We start from the raw sequence: 18188 nt of genomic DNA on the forward strand, positions 1-18188 counted from the left end.
TATGAAGCCGTTCAAGAAATTATGGGTTTTGGAGAGAAACATTGGGACGATTGGAACCATCATGTCCCGATATCTGATTTGGACATGATGCCTCTTCAAATCATGTCCTCTGACTTACCAGAAATTGTTTCCTCACCATACGCAATCATCCAAACTTTGGATGTGGAAGGAAACATGGGCAACACTTCCAAGTCATTACCCATAGATATATCAGTCACGACAGGCATTGTGGAAAACATCCAGATGCAAGCAGATTGCAATCGTGACAAAATTGCAAGCTCCACCTACCTACATGAGGAATTCCATGATGAATTCATTTGGTCTCACGAGGAAATTCCCGACTTTAATCTATCATTTGTCGCGCATGAGATCCAACTTTACGACGAAGCAAAACAAAATGGGTGGCCAATCCCTTCCCTAGAAATAGTCGTTGAACCCATGCCCAGCCCTACTGCTGAAGAAGAATGCCTACTATACCTTAAACAGCTGGATAAAACCCGTTGAGATGCCGATTTGGAGTTTGAAGCTCACAAGGAGCAGGTACAATCCCAATTTGTGAAAGAGGTTAGGTTTTGTTCTTTCTAAGAGGGTGACTTCGTATCGCTCTATCATCCAAAATATAACCTCTTGGACGCATGCATGCTTCGACCCATTTGGCTAGGTCCATATGTCATAATGAAAGTCCTCCCCGTGGGGGCATATGAACTGCAAGACTAAGAAGGAATCCCACTCAAGGAGCCTAGATATGGGCTCTATCTGAAAAATTATTGTGCCTAGTATTACACTAGGCCTGTGCTTTTTAATTTTATGTATTCATAAGTTTTGCTTACCATTTTTGATGTGATTGGATTGCTTTGTTATTTAGTGGAGTACTTGTCTCATGCATTCTTCTCGCAATGCAGATGTCGCCGTTGCCCTTAGCATACGTAGGATATGCAGATGGTGCCAGTCGTCACACACGGCACATTGCAGAAGCTGCTTGGGTCATCTATACACCCAAGTCAAAACTATTTTTCTCTAAGGGGGGGTCTTTCTTGGTACCACCACCAACAATATTGTCGAGTACATGTCCATCGTTTCGCTTCTCACAGAAGCGTCATCAAGGGGCATTTCCAATTTGGTGGTCAGGTTCAACTTCCAGATAGTCGTTATGTAATTGACAAACCATTATCACGTTCGTAATCTAGCCATGTTACGTAACTATCTAAGGGTGCGACTCTTGGAATGTCGATTTGAAATCATCACATATGAGCATGTTCCTCGAGAGTTAAATACAGTCGTTGATTCATTAACTAACTATGTATTGGATTGGCATTTGTCTCATTCTTTATAGCAGCATGCATGAGAAGTAAAACATTTACTAAAGTTAAAAAATTGTTACAAAAAACATTTAAAAACACATTTACACCACCAAAATACCAAAAATATTTGTATATATATAGATCGAAATCCAGTTTTTTACATCAAAATATTCCAAAACTTGGATGATTTAAGTACAAAATGGCTCAAAGCCCAGCTACAAGCACTCATATGGCTACGCCAGAACACCTGCTAAAAAGAGCCTATTGCTCCAGAAAAGCTAAAACAGCTCTAGCTACCCTCCGAAGAGGAACCAAAAACTGCGCAGGTACACCAACGGTGTGACACTGCATATGAGCGGGAATCTCCCTCATAGGAAGGGGAGGGACACCCATAGTTAAACCCTCTAGGTTCCTCAGAACCTCGCGGAGACTGTCAGCATCTCCCCCTCCAGCAAGTAGTTGGCCGCATCATCGCACATAACGAGGTTCACCTGTAGGTCGTACTAGTGCCACATCTATGTTAAAGCATAAAAGTTTCAAGTCAGTTCTTATTTAACCTTTAAAAAACATTACATATACATTCAAAAGCGCAAAAATACTTAAGTACTATCAAAATTATTCTCGCCTTGAGGACCCCAGTTGGTCCCAAGCAGTAGCATCAAGCCTGGGTCATTGGTAAAGTCCATACCTTCATAGGCATAGTCATCAACAACCACAATTTGGCTACGGAGTCACTGGAAGAAGTCTTCTTCAAAAGAATGCCGAATCGGTCCTCCTCCTGTGCGAGGATCGAGTGATGACCAGCAACCCTACCTTGGCTCCCTCGAATCAAAGGGACCTAAGATCATCCGTGCGCGAATGATAGGTACCCTCTCAAGGAACAATGAGACTATGGTAGTACCCTACCCAAAACTATGTTGGGTATGGGTCTTGCATGTTGTTAATCTTGCCTTCAACTAGAAAAGCACTGCTTCACACCAATTGAACATCTGTGGCTGGACACAATCAACCGCAAGCAACAGTTGGGCCTTTGTCACTACATGGGGACTTTTTGACCCCGCCAACCGCACAATCAACCATAAAACTGCCCTCATAGACCGAGATCGAATCCTCTCTATAGGGACTCTGTTGCTGACTAGTCCACTCTCAGGGATGCAGTAGATCTATACTAGCTCTGAGGTAGATCGTGGATTTGACCTACCACCGGTGAGGTTTGCTTGTGCCCCACAGCATGACAAATTAGTCAAAAATTAAATTTCATCCTGGTCAATTGCGAGCACCTGACCTCTAATCCTGAACACTTGCTCGTGTTCATCCCAGTGCTGGATGATCCATCTCAGTAAATCCTCCTGTCCTTTCATAAGCTCTAGCTTTACATACTTCAATAAACTGCAGTGGCGTAATGCAAGTATCCATGCTAGATCATTTCACATCAGCAATTCCTCATTGTCATGGGCCGGTTCTCTCCATAGGTGAGTCATTTCAGCCTGAAACTTGCACAAAATAACCCTAAAAAATGTTAAAATGGGGAAAAAACACTTAAGGAATCCATGCATGAGGGTTTTAACTACACTCTACAGCCCTAATGCTACCCCCAGTGCTGCACAGGGAGGATTAACACCCTCCAGTGGCTCGTACAGAGCGTTCACTGCTCCCTACTAGCCATTTGGAGGGCGTTAGTGCACAAAAAAGGCTCTAGGGCACCTCATATCTGTAAAATTCCACCCATAAAATTGCTAAGAAAGGTTTATTAAGGCATAGAGCAAGGTTTTAGCTCTCACTTGGGACTGACAGCATGTCGAATGGTTGCCCGGATCTCCTACAATGGTCCGCGGAAAATTTGCTCCTCTTTAGCTCCAACAAGCTCTCACAAACTTCAAAATAGTGAAAATGATGCATGTGAAAGCTCAAAGCATCTCCTTATATAAATTTGAGAGACATGATTTTTTGAAAATCATTAAAGAGGAAGTAGTCCATTCTCCATGATTTTTTATCATGCATGAACCCATATGATAGGAATTGCTGCTTTTTTATACTTTTTACCGCTTTTGATGAAAGTACTTTCAGGAATGAAAAGCAGTAAAAGCTGCATGCAATTGTCAATAGAGCACTTTTTGAGATATTTTATTTCTCTTTAAAAAATACAAACATCTCCAAGTTTTCATCATTGCACTCATTAAATCTGTGTGACAATGGTCAGAGCACCTTTTGTGATATTTTATTGCTCTTTAACAAATATAAACATCTTCGAGTTTTCATCATTACGCTCGTTAAATACATGCAATGATTTTTTTTTGTTAATGGAAAACCTGTGAGCAATTTAGGAAACCAACGTTTCGGACTAGCTAGGTGAGTCCATCATCAGGGCAATGAGATCTGAATTATGAGAAGAGAGAGTCGAGAAATTAAGTTATTAATAGAAGAATCGAAAGATATCTCTTAGCTTGTACTGTCGGCTGGAAGATTTATATTTATAAATTAATTAATTCAATTTAATTTCAATAATTTAAATATTTTTTTTTTTTTTTTTGGTTTATTCATTTATTAATTTATTTTTATTTGTTTATATATATTTGAATATTTATTTTATTTTAAAATTCAAAATTGAGATAAGTTAATAATTAAGTTTTATTTAAATGACTTATATGTAAATATTTTTATGTTATACCTAATAATGTTATTTGCTTTGCAATAATTGCAAATGAAGAAATTAAATGAAGAAATTAATTTATATCATGTTAGTTTAATTTCTTCATTTGCAATTATTGCAAAGCAAATAACATTATTAGGTATAACATAAAAATATTTACATATAAGTCATTTAAATAAAACTTAATTATTAACTTATCTCAATTTTGAATTTTAAAATAAAATAAATATTCAAATATATATAAACAAATAAAAATAAATTAATAAATGAATAAACCAAAAAAAAAAAAAAAAAAAATATTTAAATTATTGAAATTAAATTGAATTAATTAATTTATAAATATAAATCTTCCAGCCGACAGTACAAGCTAAGAGATATCTTTCGATTCTTCTATTAATAACTTAATTTCTCGACTCTCTCTTCTCATAATTCAGATCTCATTGCCCTGATGATGGACTCACCTAGCTAGTCCGAAACGTTGGTTTCCTAAATTGCTCACAGGTTTTCCATTAACAAAAAAAATTCTACCAGCCTGTATGGATTCTCTCTTTAACACATGCAATGATGCTTTGAGCAACTCTTTTTTGATATTTTTCCAGCTCATAAATTTAAAAAGACCAAAGGAGCATTCTTTTTAGGCACTTTTTTCTCGCTCTTTAAACTGAAAAAATCCCGAGCTTAGTCTTTCTGCTCGTTAAACTTGATGAAGATGACCCAAGCATTCTTTTAGGTAATTTTCTTGCTCTTTAAAACTTAAAAATCCGAAGTTTTTGTTACTGGGCTCATTAAAAATAGACGATAGAAGCAAGAGCACTTTCTTTTTTGGGACCGTTTCTCACTCTTAAATCGAAAAATCCCTAAGTTTTTCCCCTCCTTCGAGCTCGTAAAACTATGAAGAAGGGATGAGCCGTTCTTTTCCCTCTTTTTCTTGCTCACTAAACTAAAAAAGATACCTTGAGTTTTCTTCATTTGACTCATTAAACATTTTTGATGAAGGTATTGAGTTTGTCGTCGCGTGACTCACTAAAAATTCATGACGAAAAACAAGTTTAGTCTGTCGCCTCGTACTCGTAACAAAATGAGGTCGACATCTATTGAAAATAGGTTTCTCTTTATCCGGGTTCAATAGATTAACTTACGGAAAAGTAACCGATCTGGGTATACTATTAACCTTTTGTCACACCCAGTTAACAACTATGACAAAGGGACCACCATGAAGTCTCTCTTTACAATCTTTTCAAACTCTCTAAATATGAAAATACCACTGAGTTGTCTAGTCTGGACTCTTTAAATTACACAGACAAGATATAGAGTCATTATTTTTACGATACTTTTTAGACTCTTAAAACATGAAAAAATTGACGAGTTTCCCTGTCTGGACTCATTAAATTAATCAGATAGGGCAAAGAGTCATTCTTTTTGGTGAACCTTTTCAGACTCTTTAAACATGAAAAGATCGATGAGTTTACCCATCTGGACTCATTAAATTAATCAGACAGGGAAAGTGGACAATACAACTGTATTCCATATTAGAAAGCGTGGTTTGGCAGCAATCATTCCCTTGAACATGGCACTCCCTCAGATAAACCTTCATTTTGATGGCCTCTCAATATGAACCCTACCAACCTATGAGTTTTAGCCTATATACCCTAATGTAATTACATCTTTGTATCCTAACACTCTGTAGTGCTCATGATTCTAGTGCTTTCTAAACTGTTGTCGTGCCTTCTATTGTTCAAGGGTTCCCATTTGTTTCCTCTATCAACCAATCATACATAACCTTTCATCATGCCCTCCATTGTTTAGACCCAAATGCTCAAAAGATTCCTCAAAAAACACAATCATTCTTGTCCAGTTTCGTGTCGGCTGATGGAGGACACATCATTGCCTACCTTTCGATAGGTTTCTTCCTATCAACTTCAACACTCTATCTAGGAAGACAACCCAGAAACACATCCAGTGCCTTAGCACTTGTAGACATTAGTGGCAAGTCACCTTGTGTTTGATCAAGGGTTTTCATTATTGGCTCCTAGTTAAGCGATTCTACGAGTGTTTGATGACAAAGAAATCTTTCACTCGCTAGTTTTCACTGTGCATCTTGGAGACCAACACCATTATCAGTGGCCTTCCTTGCATCTGTTAATGGTCTCCATTATTAACTGGTAATCAGATGATTTTCGTGCATGTTCGACATCAACACATCTTATCACGTGTACTGATCTATGTTGTTCAGTGAAGTGGAAATCAAGACCTTGGGTAGAGGCTTGCATCATTCAGCATTATTTCCTCTCCCAAGCTACGAATATTTGTTCTTTGGAGACAGTTATTTCAGGATGATCTATTATGACATTGGATCCGCTCTATGCTTATCGGCGGCCAGCATTGTTATATCTCAAAAGAGAAAATTACTTTAACATAGCTACTGAGCATGGGAATGCTCGACTCAGGACATGATTTTAGTAGTTTATATATATATATGTTGTTGTATCAGGTTTTCCCTTGCCGCCCAAAGCTTCTCTCTCTAAAAATTTTGACAAAAAATTATAGTTTTAGTAAAGTATTTTGGCCATTGTCTCTACCTCTGATCTCACACTTTAGGGGGCATCTGCTATAGGACAAAATGACCTCCTAATCAACTCAGAGGTGAAAGACAAGATGACTGAAGAAAAGACCACAATTGCAGGCCTTGATTCCACACTAACACCGGTTGCACACTGCTAACCTGCTTTATAAAGCTTGTTACCAAGCATAGAGGAGCGTTAGTCACCCTGCTAACTCAAGTTGTTATACCAGGGGGAGCGTTAGTGAAACTAAGATATGTTCAATGGGTCAAGCCAACGAATCTGCTCACAAATATCTAGATATTTATCCCTAAATTTACTCAAGAAAAGTAGCGAAAGTCCCAAAAATCGAATTATTTGGGGAAATTCCAATCTGAGAATGAAGGCAAATGGGGAAAGGCTTGAAAACAGGGCAGGTTCATGGCTTTTTCCCTAATTAACTCTAGGAGGAGCTTGGCAGCCCTAACTCAATTACTACATAAGCAGTGAGAGGGCCATTGTGAAAGGGGTCAGAACATTTGAAAGGATAGCCCATTAAACTATTGTGAACTATCATATACTTGAAGAAGTGAGCTAAAAGAGAGAGAGAGAGAGAGAGAGAGAGAGGAAGAAGGGGCAAAGGAAGGCTAATACAACAGATGGTTGTAATCACTCTTCCATTATAACTACAGAACTACAGTTATGTTCCCTACTCCATAGTGTCAGTAACATTGTTCATTGAGTTGTTCATTTCGATACTTGTCGAGTTGAGTAGTTTAAGTTGTATACAAATATATGCTCATTGTGCATTATTATTTCTAGATTGTATGCTGTGATTGTGTTTGCCTTTCCTTTGTGCAGGAATTGTCTTAGAGCTGGCTTTGGAGGAGTTCTTCTTGGCTGCATTGAGATCTCCAAACAAATCTAGAAGGAGATTTGAGGTAAACACTCTTTCCATAATTGGTTAACTGATATTTGAGAGATGAAGATGTGTATAAATTGGTAGCTTCTGCAGATAATCTTACAGTCTGTCAAAGGTCCTGGGAAGGCCTTTAACGGTAGTTTTCATTCTCCATACACCGTTCATTTTACCCTATAGCCGGAAGGTCTGCAAAATCATTATCTTTAAAAAGAGATTTGTTTATTGGATTGTTTGTTCAACATAACTCCTCTTTAGCTGGTTTTGTTTTGTTCTTTATGACATCCATTAAAAGAGATTAGCTTATTAGGCTATTTGTCTAAAATAGCTCCTCTTAGAATTAGTTTCAATCTCGCCATTCTGTTTCCTTTTAAATCTGTTTTGTTGGGTTGTAGAAATCTTCTACACACATCCAAATCTTCCTAGTGATCAAGTAATCAATCTGGCTACTCAATTATTAGAAATCTCCTTACATTCTTCTGCCAAATTCTTATACAAATCAAGTCATTCTGTCAGGCTGGAAGCTGACACTTTCAAAAGGAACCCTATGAGAGAGCCTTTAAATCATGATTAGGGATTATCATTGATCACCAACCACCCCAATTAAAACCATAAATCTGGCCATTATGCTTCAAAGGCTGTTTTTCAGTGACAGGTGAACAGTGTTAAACAAAGCCTTGTAAAAACTGAGGGATCCCCCTCTGGTTCAAGTGCCAGATTGAACCTAAAGGCTGGTTGAGTTGGTTTCCTAGCGTAGTTTTTGTAGCCAAGGACTGCCTATGGGAAACATGTACAACATTTGGCATCATTGTCGTGGAAGCAAAGTAAAAATATTTCTCCAAGGAACGATAAAGATTAGATCTATTTCTTTCTGGTGAACAAGGAATAAGCATTTGTATTCGTTGCATTATTTTCACCTGTCGAATCCACTTTGTCAGATGGCAATTCCACTGGATTACCAATCCCACTCTTGTTTTGAAAATTTCAGTGACCTTTACTGCTATGCAAGGTTTGATGATACTTCCAGTAAGGAGAATATGTATCTCCCTCTCAGCCTTGATTAGAAATCTATAATGTCTACAGAGGATGCAACTTCTAAAGGATCCATGTGAGTATAGGTTTTCCATTGGAGTTTATGTTCATATTGTATATATTCTTCAGATTATCAGGTGCTGGCAATGTGGTTTGTCCATAAATCCACTCCGCACTTGGTTACATTGGAAAGCATATTACACCTAACAGTGTAAAGTTTTTCAGTTCAGTTAGATAGAGGTGTGGGATTGATTAGCTACTTTCAGATTCATTATGAAGTAGATCTACAATTGTTTTAGTTATATTTCAAGATTGCAGTATTAAGTTTGGTTTGGTTGAGTGAAATGACTTCCAACGGATTAATTGATTAACTCCATATCCCATGAATTAGGCACTCTTGTGCTTATTTCCACTTACAATGTCAGTAGTTTCACTTCAGCAGTTTTCAATCTAGAATTTTTAGTTTTCAATATGAAAGAGTATCTGAATTAGTGCTGGCATATGGTTGCATTTCATAGTTGCAGGTTGCAGTCTGCACTAGCAGGCTATCAAACGATAGAATTGATCCAAGAGAGTTTATTATGGCAGATGATGGTTGATGATCAGGTTTATATTATGACTCCATGCTCAACACTAAAGGCAACTGGTTCGCTTGTTCTCTGCATCCCATAGGGGGAAGCAGTCCCCATTGGAGCTGATGTTGTAACATATATTGACGCACTGAAAATTAAAAAAATTCAGTGTGAAATTTCCTTTTCTTCTGAGTTAAATACTAAGGGCATATATAAATTTTATGTTTTTGGAAGATTTTTTATTTTATTTATATAATGTTAATTTTTAAATAAATTATTTTTAGTTAGAATATATAACTTTATATAACTTTATATTTTTTATTAAAACATTAATTTTATGTTTAAGTGTGCCAAGCCTTAGTTGCTGACCCCACCAAATCCTGTTCCATTTAATTACTGGGACCCACAGCTGTCACCTCCGCCTTCGAAATCATGACCCCACCACTATTTATGCTCATGTGTTAAACACCCATCACCTCGCCTCTCACCCTGCACACCCTTCCATCATTTGATGGCCCATGGCCCTTTTCGGCCCTCATTCACCGTCCGAACTTTATCGGCGGGGGGGTGGGGAGGTCTGAAATAGGAATTTTCCCAAACCACCATCATAAACAACCTTTTCCACATTTTAGTGTTTCGGGACTTAAAATCCCGAAACCATTTACCACCTTGACTTACTCCCAAATGCTATTTACATCTATTCCATTACCACCACTCCTACACCATCATCCACCTCTGCTCTCCTATCTATTGCATTCATTATAGTTCATCCACCACGTCATCCATCTATTTCCCTTCATCCAATAAAACTTCACCATGTTAGTTTCTCATTGCGCCACAATGCTCCCATTCCATTGCTTGTCTCATGCTCATTGAAACTATGTTTTTCCTATACACCGCATTGATTTGAAACATGGTTTCCGAACACATGAGAATGTATTTTCAGAAACTGAATATGTTTTGTCTTCCAATATCCTTACTAACAAAAACCTCTCCCAGTCTTGTAACATCTCTTATGGTTTTGGATATTTTCAAGAAACTTTGAAGACATATGTTCCCGAATTTTTCCTATTTAGTCATATTTTCATATTGTGGCCCATAAAAGATAATTCTTGAGAAATGGAAAGAGGTTTGTGCTCCTAAGATGCTAAAGTAACATAGCCTACTTCAGGTTTTACACAGCTATTACATAATCAGAGATACAAGTACATCTTCACAGCCTATTTTTTGGACTGTGTAAATTCCTTTTTAGACATCTTGTTGAAGAAAGTATTGTGAACAACTGAAGCTGGATTTGGGGAAACTGAGAGAGGTTTATATCTAGAACACATTCATATACCATAACCTCTCTCAATTTGTATAGAAATATCTCAGATTGAGATATAATAAGGCATCACTGGACCCTATTCTATAGGATTTTGGGAGGAAAATGCTCAAAGACAGTTAGTGACTTAGAAGCCACCTCATCAAATATGAGTTGTAAACAAATTATAATTGCTCTTCTTAGCAACAGAAAACCTCAAGGATAGTACCATAAATCTTCAAATAGTTTTAGTTACCTTTATTTTTGTTCTATTTTTGTAATACAGTTTTCAGATATTTATTGTAGCCCTTGATATTTTTATCAAGATTTTGTAATAAACTTTATAAATAATTCATCAATTGAAGTAATAAGGGTTGGCTTTTAATTCCAATACTCTTCACTCTGTAATAAAGTTTATGTTGTAGTTTTTCTAATGAAAGCCTTACAGCTCTAGTTTTGACAGAATTTTGTGCTTCGAGAATGTTTTTCCAGTTTTTCATATCTTATTTTTACACATGATAAAAGTGTTTATAGGAAGGTCAAAAAATCATTATCTTTAGAAAGAGATTTGTTTATTGGACTATTTTTTCATCATAAATCCTCTTTAACTGGTTTTGTTTTGTGCTTTCTAGCAGCCATTAAAAGAGATTAGCTTATTAGGCTATTTGTCTGAAATAGATCCCCTTATAATTGGTTTCAGTCTGGCCATTTTGTTTCCCTTTAAATCTATTTTGTTTGGCTGTAGAAATCTTCTACATGGATCGAAATCCTCCAAGTGGTCAAGTAATCAGTCTGGCTACTCAATTACTAGGAATCTCCTTACATTCTTCTGCCAAATTCTTATACAAATCAAGTCGTTCCGTCAGGCTAGAAGCTGACACTTTCAAAAGGAACCCTGTGAGAGAGCCTTAAAATAATGAGTAGGGATTATCATTGATCACCAACCACCCCCAATAAAAACCATAAATCTGGCCATTGTGCTTCAAAGGTTGTTATTCAGTGAGAGGTGAACAATGTTAAACAAAGCCTCGTAACAACTGAGAGATCCCCCTCTGGTTCAAGGGCTAGATTGAACCTAAAGGCTGGTTGAGTTGGTTTCCTGGCATAGTTTTTGCAGCGAAGGACTGCCTATGGGAAACAAGTACAACATTTGGTGCCATTGTCAGGGAAGCAAAGTAAAAATCTTTCTCCAGGGAATGATCAATTTTAGATCTATTTCTTGCTGGTGAACAAGGAATAGGCATTTGTATTGGTTGCATTATTTTCACCTGGAGACTCCACTTTGTCGGATGGGGATTCCATTGGATTACTGATTCCACTCTTGTTTTGAAATTTCAGCTGCCTTCACTGCTATGCAAGGTTTATTCATACTTGTAGTAAGCAGTATATGTATCTCCCTCTCAGCCTTGATCAAAAATATAAAATGTCCACAGAGGATGCAACTTCTAAAGGATACATGTGAGTATAGGTTTTCCATTGGAGTTTATGTTCATATTGTATATATTCTTCAAATTTTCAAGTTCTGGAAATGTGGTTTATCAATAAATCCACTCTGCACTTGGTTACATTGGAAAGCATATTACACCTCACAGTGTAAAGTTTTTCAGTTAAGTTAGATAGAGGTGTAGGATTGATTAGCTACTTTCATATTCAGTATGCAGTAGAACTACAATTGTTTCAGTTATATTTCAAGGTTGCAGTATTAATTTTGGTTTGGTTGAGTGCAATGAATTCCAAGGGATTAACTGATTAAATCCATAACCCATGAATTAGGAACTCTTGTGCTTATTTCCACTTAAAGTGTCAGTAGTTTCACTTCAGAAGTTTTCAATATAGAATTTTCAGTCTTCAGTATGAAAGAGTATCCAGATTAGTGCTAGCATGTGGTTGCATTTCACAATTGCAAGTTGCAATCTACACTAGCAGGCTATTCAAATGCCAGGATTGATCCAGGAGAGTTGATTATGGCAGATGATGGTTGATGATCAGGTTTACAATATGACTCCATGCCCAATGCTAAAGGAAACTAATCTGCTTTTTATCTGCATCCCATAAGGGGAAGCAGTCCCCATTGGAACCGATGTTGTAACATATTTTGACACACTGAAAATTAAAAATTTTCAATGTGAAATTGTATTTTCTTATTACTTAAATACTGAGGGCATATATAAATTTTATGCTTTCTAATGATTTTATCTATATCTATATATATATATATATATATATATATATATATATATATATATATATATATATATATATATATATATATATATATATATATATATATATATATAGATATAGATATAATTTTAATTTTTAAATAAATTATTTTTAATAAAAATATATAAGTTTATATTTTTTATTAAAACATTTATTTAAAACATTAATTTTATGTTTAAATGGACCAAGCCTTAGTTGTCGACCCCACCAAATCCTGTTCAATTTAATTACTCGGACCCACAGCTATCACCTCTGCCTTTGAAATCATGACCCCACCACCATTTCCACTCATGTGTTAAACACCCATCACCTCACCTCTCATCCCACACACCCTTCCATCCTCTAATGGCCCACGGCCCTTTCCGGCCCTCATTCACCGTCTGAACTTTATTGGCGGGGGGGCGGGTGGGGGCAGTCAGAAATAGGCAGTTTCCTAAACTACCATCATAAACAACCTTTTCCACACTTTAGTGTTCCGGGACTTAAAATCCCGAAACCATTTATTGCTTTGACCTACTCCCGAACGTGGTTTACATATATTCCATTATCGCTGCTCCTACGTCATCATCCACCTCCTCTCTCCTATCTGTTGCATTCATTCCACTTCATCCGCCACATCATTCCTCTGCTTCCCTTCATCCAATAAAACTTCACCATGTCACTTTCCCGTTGTGCCACAACGCTCCCGTTCCATTGCCTGACTCATGGTCATTGAAACTATGTTTTTCCTATACACCGCATTGATTTAAAACATGGTTTCCGAACCCATGAGAATGTATTTTCAGAAACTCAAAGAGGTATTTTCTTCCACTATCCTTATTAACAAAACCCTCTCCCATTTTTGTAATAGCTCTTATGGTTTGGAAGATTTTAAAGAAACTTTGAAGACATATGTTCCCGAATTTTTCCTGTTTAGTCATTATTTTGCAGAACATATTGTGGCCAATAAAAGATGATTCTTGAGAAACTGAAGGATGTTTGTGTTCCTAAGATGCTAAAGTAAAATATCTTACTTCATATTTTACACAACTATTACATAATCAGAGATACAAGTACATCTTCACAACCTATTTTTTGAACTGTGTAAATTCATTTTTAGACATTCTTTTGCATAAAGTATTGTGAACAACTGAAGCCAGATTTGGGAAACTAACCAAGGTTTATCTCAAGCACCTATTCATATACAATAACCTCTCTCAAGTTTTATAGAACTATCTCGGATTGAGATATACAAAGTCATGACTGGACTCTATTCTATAGGATTTAGGGAGGAAAATGTTTAAAGACAGTGAGTGACTTGGAGGCCACATCATTAAATATGAGTTGTAAACAAATTCGATTGCTCTTCTGAGAAACATAAATCCTCAAGGATAGTACCATAAATATTCAAATAGTTTTAGTTACCTTTATTTGTGTTCTATTTTTGTAATACAATTTTCAGATATTTATAGTAGCCCTTGATATTTTTATCAAGATATTTTGTAATAAACTGTATAAATACTTCATCAATTGAACTAATAAGGGTTGGATTTTGATGCCAAGACTTTTCACTCTGTAATAAAGCTTCTATTGTAGTTTTTCTAATGAAAGCCTTACGGCTCTAGTTTTTATAGAATTTTGTGCTTCGAGTATGTTTTTCCAGTTTTTCATATCTTATTTCTACACATGATAAAAGTGTTCATAGGAAGGTATGCAAAATCATTATCTTTAGAAAGAGATTTGTTTATTGGACTGTTTGTTCATCATAACTCCTCTTTAACTGGTTTTTTTTGTGCTTTTTGATAGCCATTAATAGAGATTATCTTATTAGGCTATTTGTCTGAAATAGCTCCTCTTAGAATTGGTTTTAGTCTGTCCATTATGTTTCCCTTTAAATCTATTTTTTTGGGCTGTAGAAATCTTCTACACACATCCAAATCTTCCTAGTGGTCAAGTAATTACTCTGGCTACTCAATTATTAGGAATCTCCTTACATTCTTTTGCTAAATTCTTATACAAATCAAGTCGTTCTGTCAAGATGGAAGCTGAAACTTTCAAAAGGAACCCTGTGAGAGAGCCTTTAAATCATGAGTAGGGATTATCATTGATTGACAACCACCCCCAATTAAAACCATAAATCTGGACATTGTGCTTCAAAGGTTGTTGTTCAGTGACAGGTGAACAGTGTTAAACAAAGCCTCGTAACAACTAAGGGAACCCCCTCTAGTTCAAGGGCCAGCTTGAACCTAAATGCTAGTTGAGTTGGTTTCCTAGCATAGTTTTTGCAGCCAAGGACTGCTTATGGGAAACGGGTACAACATTTGGCATCATTGTCGGGGAAGCAAAATAAAAATCTTTCTCTGGGTGTTAGGATATTCTGACACATAGGAAATAGTTAAGTATAACTTGGTCTAGCGTAGAGTTAGGTAAAGTGTGTTTCTTTACTATGTACTTTTGTAACTTACAATCCGATAGTCACGATATGTAGTGTTCTGATGGTTTATTCTCTCCTCGGTATTACCGACACTTGATCCCTGGTTTAACACCCGATTGGTCCATGATCTCTATTTAAAGAGCATAGAGGGTCATTTCTAGGGTAATTTTTCATGAGAGAAGCTTATGTAAATTTTCATTCTTTTATTAATAAATCACGTGAAGTGCCTGCATTGGCTCAGGCCGTGGACTATTTCCCTCCTTGAGGGTTTTAACCACGTGAACAATACTGGTGTATTGATCTGTGATCTATTTGTGAGCGGTGCTCTTTGGCGTTCTATCTGAGGAACTTACCCTGTAAATTCCTACATGGTATCAGAGCCAAGTTGAGGGTCGTATCCGTTGGTGATCCAAATCTGAAGCCGATAGAACTGCATCCGACTGCCATTTCCTAGATCTATTGTTTTTTACTGCTTTTGGTCCAAGAGGATTGCTCTATTGTGTTAGGAGCGGTTGTTCATGAGGAACCCCTTTCGTTTCATGCTAAAAGGTTTCTAGTACCCCTAGCTACATCATTTTTAAGATCTGGAGTATACAGTGTTTATTTGCATTTTCTAGTTATTTTCTCTCTATTTATTTCGGTTTATTTATCTCTTTGTTTTTTGTTATTGGATCTACACCTTTCATTTCTGCGTATTCTCTTTGCCCCGCAACTCTATGCGATCTGGGAAAATCATAAATAGAAAGGAAGTTTTTTTTCTCATGCGTATTCTCTTTTCACCCACGCCTTAGTGTGATCTCGGAAAATAAAAACATTGAGGAAAATTGTTAGTTTCCGAGTAAAGCTAACTTCAAACCATAAGGTTTTTTTTTTTGTATGTCTATTTTTGGTTTTGTAGTTTTTGTTTTGTAGGCAAAAAAGAGCTTTCTCAAGTAAGCATGCACCCCAAAGCTTCAGTGACCCAAAAAAAAAAAGACCCCCCTTACTCTTTTCAAAAAATTACTAACCTTTTAAACTAGCTCACTTGGTCCAAAGTTACTTTATGAGAATAGAGGTCTTGAGTTCAAGTGTTTCTTTTTGTTGAGTTACTTTTTCAAAAAGCACATATAACTTATGTTTTAAAGTTACTCTATGTAAAATTGTTCTCAACCATTATAAAAAGTGAGTCACTTATAATTCTAGTGTCTCTTTATCTTTTATTTAAGTTACAATTTAGTGGGTAGCTCATAAAATACCATTGTAAAAGTGACTTTCACTTATTTATAAAAGTGAGTCATATAATTTTTATCTTTTTTAAAAGTGAGCTAACTAGATTAAGTTTGGAAAGGGGGCAGTTTTTTTTTAAAATATAACATTATCATTCATTTCCGCACATTCCCGCACTTTGTCGGCATCTTCAACAAGTTTTCTTCAAAAATCCATAACTTTTCTTCATCCGGAAGCCGTTTTTAGAGCCATTTTTTTGAATCAGCCTAATTTTTCGAGATCTTTCCATTGGAACACTTAGTTTCAGCATCTATAGCTTCAGTTTCTATTAAAATAATTATTCCATGCCAAATTATTCTTGATAGCACCAACTACTTCCAATGGTGGTCCTATATTGTGGATTTACTTAGAAGTAAAGGTCTTTACAGAATAGCCTCAGGCTAAGAAACCAAACTGAAAGATGAAGATAAGGCAACCAAATGGGAAAATAGGCCTTAGATTCCATATCGCAGAACTTGATACTCCTAATGAAGCAATGAAACAGATCACTAAAGTTTTTGCAATTAAAAATGAACTTAGAGCCCATCAACTCAAAAATGAGTTGCTTATATTGGACCCCAATAATTTTTCTTCCATTGAAGATTTTTTGTCCAAGTTCAAGACCCTTAGACTTCTCTTGGAAGGTGTTAAGGTTAAGAAAGAATATGGTAACCTTATATGTTCCATTCTTACTAAGTTGGGACCAGCTTACTCTGTGTTTGTTTCCACCTTCCATTCTACAAGGGAAGCCTTCATTTCTCAAGGACAAGACTACAAGTCCCCTTCCTTTGATGCCTTTTGTGATTCTTTAATAAGAGAATAAGAAAAACGCTTACACCTTGGTCTTATTAATTTTGGAAACTCTTCTAAGAAATCCTTAGCCACCTAGCAGCAACCAAATTCAAAGAATCCTAAGAAGCCATATCCTAAAAATAATGGTCCTAAACCAAACAAGGGTCCTAAGCAATTTTAGTCTCAAAATGAAAATCATTTCAACAAAATGATAAGGCAAATAAAAACAAAGGGAAGAAGACTGATAGACATGTCCACTTTTGTAATCGAGATGGCCACTTAGAATCCAAATGCTTTAAGAAGATGGAAGCCTTGGAAGCAGCAATGAAGAAGCATAACATCCATTTGGAGCACTCTTCAACTTCAACTTCATCTTCAGGAATGGCACTTTCTTCATGTGGTTGTCAAACATCTCAGTCTGGATATGCACTAAATGTATCTTCTTCTTCTAATTCTCATGAGTGGCTCATTGATTCTGGAGCTTCTTATCACATGGCCAAAAACAAAGCCATGTTTTCTTCTTTAAATGATTGTAACACCAAACATATATATATTGGTGATGATAGATCTCTTAGTGTTGTAGGGACTGGAACTGTTCATATAGACAATGGTCAATTTAATGATGTGTTCCAACCTTATCCTGCAACCTTCTATCTGTATATCAGATATCTCATTCAGGTGAAGGTAAAATCGTTGAATTTTCACCTCACGACATTGTAATTAAGGACCTAAGAGATCCTAGACAGATTTTATCTACTAGCATTGCTTATGATTCTACAAGGTTGTATAAGTTTAACAACTTTGGGTCATCAAATCTTCCTTCGATATTTGTTTCTCATAATGATGAAGTGAGAAAACTTTGGCATGAGTGATTTGGTCACTTAAACTATCGCTCCCTTCAGAATCTATGTAAAGAAAATATGGTGATAGGTCTTCCAATGGTATCTTGTAGAGATGGTGTTTGTTCCAGATGTGTACTCGGAAAACATCATCGGGATAGTTTTGAAAAATGTGCCTCTTGGCACGCCTCAGCCCCTTTACAGCTTGTGCATAGTGATTTATGTGGTACACTTCTAGTTGTTCCATTCTCTGGCTACAAGTATTTCTTAACTTTCATTGATGATTTCTCCAAACGCACTTAGGTATACTTCTTAAAACTCGTTTAACATGTTCTTGGCCTTTAAGGCCTTTGTTGAAA

Source organism: Pinus tabuliformis, chromosome 3_1 (genome assembly GCF_031772625.1).
Source record: "Pinus tabuliformis cultivar Carrire ecotype Pingquan chromosome 3_1, CPIR1, whole genome shotgun sequence".
Taxonomy (NCBI): domain Eukaryota; kingdom Viridiplantae; phylum Streptophyta; class Pinopsida; order Pinales; family Pinaceae; genus Pinus; species Pinus tabuliformis.